This window comes from Scylla paramamosain, unplaced genomic scaffold (assembly GCF_035594125.1).
Source record: "Scylla paramamosain isolate STU-SP2022 unplaced genomic scaffold, ASM3559412v1 Contig111, whole genome shotgun sequence".
Taxonomy (NCBI): domain Eukaryota; kingdom Metazoa; phylum Arthropoda; class Malacostraca; order Decapoda; family Portunidae; genus Scylla; species Scylla paramamosain.
The window spans coordinates 131739-140041 of record NW_026973776.1 but is presented as its reverse complement, the minus strand read 5'-3'; the positions used below and the strand labels follow the sequence as shown (position 1 = coordinate 140041).

Sequence of the window (8303 nt, the reverse complement as noted above, 5' to 3'; positions counted from 1 at the left end):
TGATTACCTGACACGAAAGGACTGAATCCACAAACTTTCTCCAATCGTTAAGTTTGTAAGCCTTGATTCAACTCAGGTTGCGGAAGGATGGCTAAAAGACTGTGTGTGTGTGTGTGTGTGTGTGTGTGTGTGTGTGTGTGTGTGTGTGTGTGTGTGTCGCGCTCATAACCGCATTCCCAGTACTCGTACACAACTGTAGTACACAATTTCACGGGCCCTGTGGGAACTGACAACTCTCGTTCATCATGTTCCTTTAAATCTACTCGAGTGATCAAGCTCTCATATAAAAGGAGCGTCACGGAGCATGTGCGTCAGTCTGTCACCCGGCCCGCGCACTAAACAACCCGACTCTCAGCACTGAGGGAGCATTGTAAGTTCTGCAACGCAGTGCAGATAATCTTATATTTCTTTTGTTAAGGAACGAAGCATTTGTGCGCGCTTATCTGTGTGTGTGTGTGTGTGTGTGTGTGTGTGTGTGTGTGTGTGTGTGTGTGTGTGTGTGTGTGTGGACTGATGTACAAATATGAGTTTACTTTTGTGGCTGGTATGAAATTACCATGTGTGTTTTGTCAAATAAACGCGTTAGTGAGACAATGCAGCTCCTACAGTTATCTGTATGAAGACTAAGACATGGCACGTGACATTCCTGGGGAACCCCTGTGTTGATGACAATCAAGCTGGACTTAACAAGATCTAACTTAGTGTTCTGTGGTCTCGGAGTTAAGAAGCTGAACATCCCCCTATGGACGGGAAACTTAGCGTAGCATCGTGTGGCTTCACTTCTATTTTACTCGTTGAAAAGACTGCTTTGTGTATTTCCTATGATGTTCAGTTGCCGCTTTGCTTCCTTTATGCACCCATCTTTGGCGTCACAGTGCCGCCCAGTGTGAGGAAACATTTTGTTTTGAAAAAAATCACAACAGAAAATATACAGACAAAATAAAAAGCCACTAATACTGATTTTAGTTGTTCCTATACTCTTCCTCTCGCTTGTATCTCACAGCAGCAGAATAGAGAGGGATGGCGCGTGGTGCGGCTCTGGTGGCGACGCTGGTGGTGGTGGTGGTGGTGCTGGTGGCGACTGCTGCTGATGTGCCATTCGTTGATACCAGGGATGGCCGCGTCTCAGGCATTGTGGAGGAATCGGTGAAGGGCCGAGACTTTTCGTCATTCTACGGCATTCCCTACGCTCGGCCACCACTGGGGAGGCTGCGATTCAAGGTAGGCCGGCAGACGGTGAAAATTTGCGGAGTAATGAAAGCACTTGACTTCATCAGAGTGAGACTGTAAAATGAGGGTGGGAAAATACTGGAAGGTAGTGTGTCCTTTCTTCCAGGATCCCGAACCCTTCCCAGACTGGGGGGCCATGGGGGAAGCCTCCATTCCCGCCCCGCCGTGCATCCAGTATTTCTCCGCAGCAGAGAAAGTCGGAATAAAGGAAGTGCTGGGTGAGGAGGATTGCCTGTACCTCAACGTGTTTGTGCCCAAGGTGAGGCAGAGAACCACGGAGAGACTGCTTTAATCTGTGACATGTTAGCCTAAGAGCATAAGGGAAGCTGGGAGAAGAAAGTAGGCCTACACGTACTAGGTGACAGTCCTTGTCTAAAACCTGTGTCCACCTGCCTTCCCGATCAGTAAATTTAACTAATCCTTTTTTAAAGCACCCAGGTGACTCGGTACTAGTAGGCTGATTACTGCATATATTCCAGTCATCTACCACTCTATCTGAGAACCAATTTCTTCCCTTTTTTTTTATTTATTAGTTGTAGTCCTATCCTGATTACTAACACTAAGGATTTTGTTTAAATTGTTCTTGTTATACCTCTTAATCTAAGCTTTTCTAACGAATGTAAAATTTAAAACTTTAATCTTTTGTAAGGAATATTTTACATCCCCTTTTAGTCATCTCTCTCTCTCTCTCTCTCTCTCTCTCTCTCTCTCTCTCTCTCTCTCTCTCTCTCTCTCTCTCTCTCTGTGTGTGTGTGTGTGTGTGTGTGTGTGTGTGTGTGTGTGTGTAATAGTACCAATCTTATCACAGATTAATGGAGACGCTAGCTTCCCGGTGATGGTTTGGCTTCACGGAGGAAGGTTCACCCATGGCAGTGCCCAGGAATACCTTCCTCACGTCCTCCTGGACCACGACATCGTGCTGGTGGTGGTGCAGTATCGGCTGGGTGTCCTGGGTGGGTGGTGTGTGGCGAGGTGGTGACTTCTCTCACACGCGGCGCGGCCTGCGTACTGCTCTTCTCACTGCTTCTCTCTCACTGTACAGGCTTCCTGTCTACCGAGGACTTGGCGATGCCTGCGAACTTGGGCCTCAAGGACCAGACCCTGGCGCTGCGGTGGGTGAAGACCAACATTCACCTCTTTGGCGGAGACAACATGCGGGTCACCATCTTCGGTGAGAGTGCCGGCAGCGCCGCCGCCCACCTCCTCATGTTCGTCCCGGAAGTTCAAAGTAGGACTCCTTTTGGACTTCACATTCGTTCTCATCACCTTTGTTTATACACACACACACACAATATATATATATATATATATATATATATATATATATATATATATATATATATATATATATATATATATATATATATATATATATATATATATATATATATATATATATATATATATATATATATATATATATATATATATATATATATATATATATATATATATAATTTCAACCTTGTATATCCATTTGTTCACATATTTGTATGTAATGAGACAAGTTGTATTGTTTTGACAGATCTTTTCTCCAGTGCTATCATGCAGTCTGGAACAGCACTGACGTCCTTGACTATCAACAATAATCCTCGCAAGGAGGCAATTGAAGTGGGTGGCAGCCTTGGGTGTCCCACAGACCAGGGCAGCAACACGCTCCTTCTGTGCCTGCAGGGGCTGGATGCAAAGGCTCTCTTTCCTCGTTACGAAAGCTCCAGAGTGAGTGGCACTCACTGTGCCAGGTGTCAGGACTACTTGCTCATTTAACTTGAACATTCAATTGTGGATATATTCAAATTACAGTTCTGAGGCCATTTAATTTGTACAGAGATGGGGCGTGCTGCCGCTCACCTTCACGCCCTGAGTGGACGGCCGTTTCCTGCCGCGTCACCCTGCCCAGCTGATAAGTGAGGGATGCAACACCCAGGTGGACATCATATCAGGCATTACCAAAGACGATGGGGCTCTTTTCGCCTTGCGTAATTATCACCCAACTTACGTGGTTAAAAATCATGCTTCACTAACTAAAATGTCTGAGGGAATAATTACCTTCAAAATCTATTGTTTTGAAGATTTATTTTTTTTTTTCCAGCTGCATTGGCAAAGAAACAGTTACTGGAGGAGCTACAGTACAATTTTAGCATGGCCGGGTCTGCGTCCCTTCAGCTTGAGGGCAGGAGCGAGGACCCGGAGGCTGTAGCCCGCCAGCTGTACCTCCACTACTTGGGCACCACGCACATCACCGAGGCGCACGCTGACGACTTCATGAGGGTGAGCACCAACACTGGAGCCTAAGCCTGTTTTTTGCTGCACATGTTCCGTAAACTTTGGATGTATTTGCAATGTGAAAATTACTTGTTTACATATACGACATAAGGATGAGAAGACACGGCTCTACGTGAGGGGATGTTACACCTTAACACTTGAGACAAGAGGATGCCGGCAGTGTTTTCACTGTTCATTCTTAAATTTGCGCCTATGTTACATCTTAAACATACAGAACTGCCAGCTGGTGTTCTGTACGGTGAACTTTTCCGTGATCATTCTGCTGTGAAAAAGCCTTGTAACCGTAATTGTTAGTGATTAGTGATGAATTATGAGGGAGCTTTAAAAACTAGATTCACGTATGAAGATGATAGGTGGAGATGAACAAGCATGTTGCATTCAGGGACTGTCACGTGTTGACCTGATGTATTCTTGCCGTTTCCCTTATTATCTCATGTTCGTAGTAGTAGTAGTAGTAGTAGTAGTAGTAGTAGTATAGTAGTTGGTTGGTGTGAATATTCTAATTCTTTTAGTTATCAAAATAATAATAATATATTATTTAAAAAAAATGATGAAGACATAATAATAAGTTATTATTATTGAAAATAACAAAAATAACTCTTAGTTATTATTCTTACTAGTCTTATTATATATAATTTTGACAGATGTTCACTGACCACTACTTCGCCGTGCCTCATGACCGCATCTCCGCCCACCACGCAGGGAAGATTTACCGCTACGAGCTGCAGCACTACGCCCAGCTCTCCTTCGGCCAACTGATCTGCCCTTCCTGCGACAACAAGTGTAAGCAATGCCTGGCCCACAACCTGCCCGAGGCACCGCGGCGTCAACACTGACACGAGGCGGTCAGTTCAGTGACGAATGTTTAGGCAGATGTTTTAAGAACACTGGCAAAGTAACTGGGGACTGGCACCTTTAGTGGGCTTTTTTTCTGCCCTTTTATTGCCCTTGCTTGTAGCCACTCTTACATAACAGATCCTGATAATTGACCCAAAGAATTTTGCTTGTAACATCATATCCCCTATGTCACTTCAAGGCAATGAATAACTTTGAGATTTTATAGACATCAAGGATGGTTCTCGACTTAAATACTCATAAAAACAGAAGGTGCTTGGCATAGCCACTACCACTCCTGATGTTATCACCAGCGCTGTCGCCACCACCGCTATACGTAGCAACTATCACCAGCCTTCTTACCATCACCACTACCACTACCAATAACTCTTATCCTATACTATTAATATCCTGCATCACGACAAATTCCAGTCATTATTGCCATCACCACCATCTCATCGCTGCCATCATTTTTATTAGTAATAGCACTGCATCCCTTTTCATCATTACTTAACATTTTAATTTATTTATACATAATTTGTGGTCTGAGATATAATCTTGTTGAAAAACTAAAACACAGCTGTGTCCGAGTCACTGTGAAGTGTGCCATGAGTCACTGTGATGTGTGCCATGAGTCACTGTGATGTGTGCCATGAGTCACTGTGAAGTGTGCCATGAGTCTCTGTGATGTGTGCCATGAGTCACTGTGATGTGTGCCATGAGTCACTGTGATGTGTGCCATGAGTCACTGTGAAGTGTGCCATGAGTCTCTGTGATGTGTGCCATGAGTCACTGTGAAGTGTGCCATGAGTCACTGTGATGTGTGCCATGAGTCACTGTGATGTGTGCCATGAGTCACTGTGATGTGTGCCATGAGTCACTGTGATGTGTGCCATGAGTCACTGTGATGTGTGCCATGAGTCACTACGGAGCTTTAAAAGAGGAGTGGCCAAATTTGAGGCTGAGGATAATGAAAGGAGGTAGGCAGTATGTTTCATGTGGGGAGTGCCACGTGTAGGCCTGACAGCTTCTTGCAGCTTCCCTTACTTTCTTATGTTGTTTTGTTCTGACATGAGTGAATCACATCTTCCTTTTCTTATCTTTTCCGTTCGGCGTTTCCCTCGAGTGAGTGGTTGGCGCGATGTACGAGCCTTGTCCTGTTGTTTCTGTCCCTTGAATCTTCCTCTGTGACTGCTATTGTTTGCAGTTCTAAAGCAATTCCTCCGCTCCATCTCCTTCTCTATCTTCCTCCCAGTTTTCTTCCCTTAACTGGTTTTCTCCAGGAATTTTTAATCGGTTTCTGATCGTCAATTCTAACAGGGGTGAGTCACGTAGACGATCTGTACTACTTGTTCCGCGGCGGCCCTCTCTTGTCGCCACGAACAGCACCCCCACAACGCCCCAAGGACTTAAAGCTGCCCGACGACCTCACCCTCAGGGACATCATCACGACTCTGTGGACCAACTTTGCTGCCACAGGGTGAGATGGAGGGCAGAGGTCCTGATTTCAGAAGTCTTTATGGAGGACTCTGAGAGCTTTAGAGTGGGCAAGATGATAAAGTATTGCTTATCAGTGCACTAACTTTACTGAGATGGAAGGCGGAACCCTTTTGTGGAGGAGACTGATAGTTTTAGAGGATAAGATGATAAAAGTAAGGCTTATCATTGTACCATTGCTGCATTAGAGGCTCTTCAGGAAGTGCTGATGTCAGGTAAGACTTATCAATGCTTCCATCAATTCACTGTGACACGGTGACACCAACAACAATGATAGTTTGCCCGTGTACTACATATCACTGCAAAAATTACCTCTTTACTGCATAGATTAGACAAGTGAGCTGGAGTTGGTGGTGGTAGGCAGTGGTGAGAGAACAGAATTAAGCAGGGGATCTTTATTTCTACAATGTTTTGATGGTGTTGAAAAGTTAGAGAAAAAGATCTGCTTTATCCTGCTATTTCTCACCACCACATTCCAATAATTACTTTTTGTATTACTCATCATTGCAGCAATAGTTTATTTTTGTATCACTCATCATTGCAATAATAATAAATCTTTGTATTACAGTAGACTGTCTTTTATTACTCATCATTATAATTAAAATTTTTCGTTATTTCCCACCAGGAACCCAACCCCTGATAGCTCTCTGGGCTTCACGTGGGAAGCCAGCACACCAGAGAACCTGCAGTACCTCTCCCTCACGCCCTCGCCCTTCACGAAGCCAGACGACCGCAAGGAGGTGAGGAATGCTGCTTACTTAATTATTTACTATGGAAAATGTATTAGGCACTGATATATTTCTATTCGTGTACTTATAAGCGTGTAAGGCGAACGCTTAGGACTTGTGTTGATGAGGGGGTGAGGGGGGTAACAGACCTTAGGGCTACAAAAAAAAAAAAAAAAAGGTAGAAAAAAAAAAGGCCCACTGAAGGTGCCAGTTCCGGAAGAAGAGAGCAAGAAGAGTTATTCATAACTAGAGAAGTGTATGGAAACCTTATGTATTAGATAATTACATAGTCCATTTTCTATTTAAATTTTGACGTGGCAGAATTATTTACATAAAACTACATTTTTTTTTCTTTTTTTATTTATGAGTGTCGCTATTTGTGTTTTATAAATGTCACGCTCCGAGTATCTAGAGCGCATCCTTTGTCAAGCACTATCCATTTCACCCCCTCAGTAAGTGGTTCATGCAGGTTCTTTCTTTTCACACACACGTAAGTTCCACAACTCTCTTCCCATCCAGGAAAATCTGATGCTTCACCCGCACCTGGTGAAGGCGCCTCAGGGCGCCACGCGCAGTTCACGTTATGAATTGTGATTTACCAACTCCTGACTAAATGCGAACAGTAACAAGCACCGCTTCCTAACAACATAACTTAGATATAACCACTTATATATATATATATATATATATATATATATATATATATATATATATATATATATATATATATATATATATATATATATATATATATATATATATATATATATATATATATATATATATATATATATATATATATATATATAAGATAGGCCCTAACTCAGTGCAAACAAACGAAAAAAACGTCCACTGAGGTCCCAGTCCGTAAAGAAGAAAAAAAAAAAAAAAAAATTAAGGATAACGGTCTTGAAACCGAATACTTTCATTATTACCACGCTTAGAGAAATGCTTAGGTGTTATGATGGAGTGATTATGAAGTGTTTTGAGGAGTTGTATGGCTTGTGAGTTGTGATGTGGTGCAATTGTGAGGAGCTAAGGAGGTAAACACCATCTGATTACTAAGAAAGTCGAGGGTGTAAAGCGCTGCTGCGTCTGATTTACTCCAATAAAAATGGGTTGATTTGCTGTGAGGAGTCACTTCGAAGCAAGCAGAGGTGGCGGCAGTGGTGGGCGCGGAAGTGAAATATAGAAACAGTTTTTGAAGAGGCTGGTGACATTTCATGAGGTACCGGCGTGCTCGGAACTAAGGGTACACGTGGAAAAGTGCCACGCAAACCTCGCGCGAACACACCCAGGACGTGTCCTCCCGCGGCGTGCATAAAACATCAAAGCGCTCTTTGCTCAGTGGTCACCTTTACCTGACCTAGCGTCGCCTCATAGCTGGGCGGGGGCGAGGGCGGGGGCGGAGGGAACCCAGCCCTCTTCCCTTCGCATTCCACCCTTAAAATAAAAAAAAAAAAAAAAAAAAAAAGCTGAAAACAAGGCAAGGATTAAGAGGAACATTGTGTGCACTTAGAAAGCTTAAGGGCGCGAAAAAAAAAAAAAAGGAGGGAAAAGTAACGAGAGACGGCGCGTGCACTCAAGACTCAAAAGATAATGAAACACGGAAGGGCCTGAGACAAGAGACAAGAGACAAGAGCTGTGGCCAATTGAATCTACACAAAAAAAAAAAAAATAATGTGAGATCACAATGGAAAGTACAAAGATCCAAAAGCGACGACAAAG

At 43.4% G+C, this 8303-nt stretch overlaps 1 pseudogene; it reads left to right on the top strand.

Moving 5' to 3' along the window:
• Positions 1-586: 586 nt before the first annotated feature.
• Positions 587-7235, top strand: LOC135099217 (juvenile hormone esterase-like; annotated as a pseudogene).
• The last annotated feature ends 1068 nt before the right edge of the window (positions 7236-8303 follow it).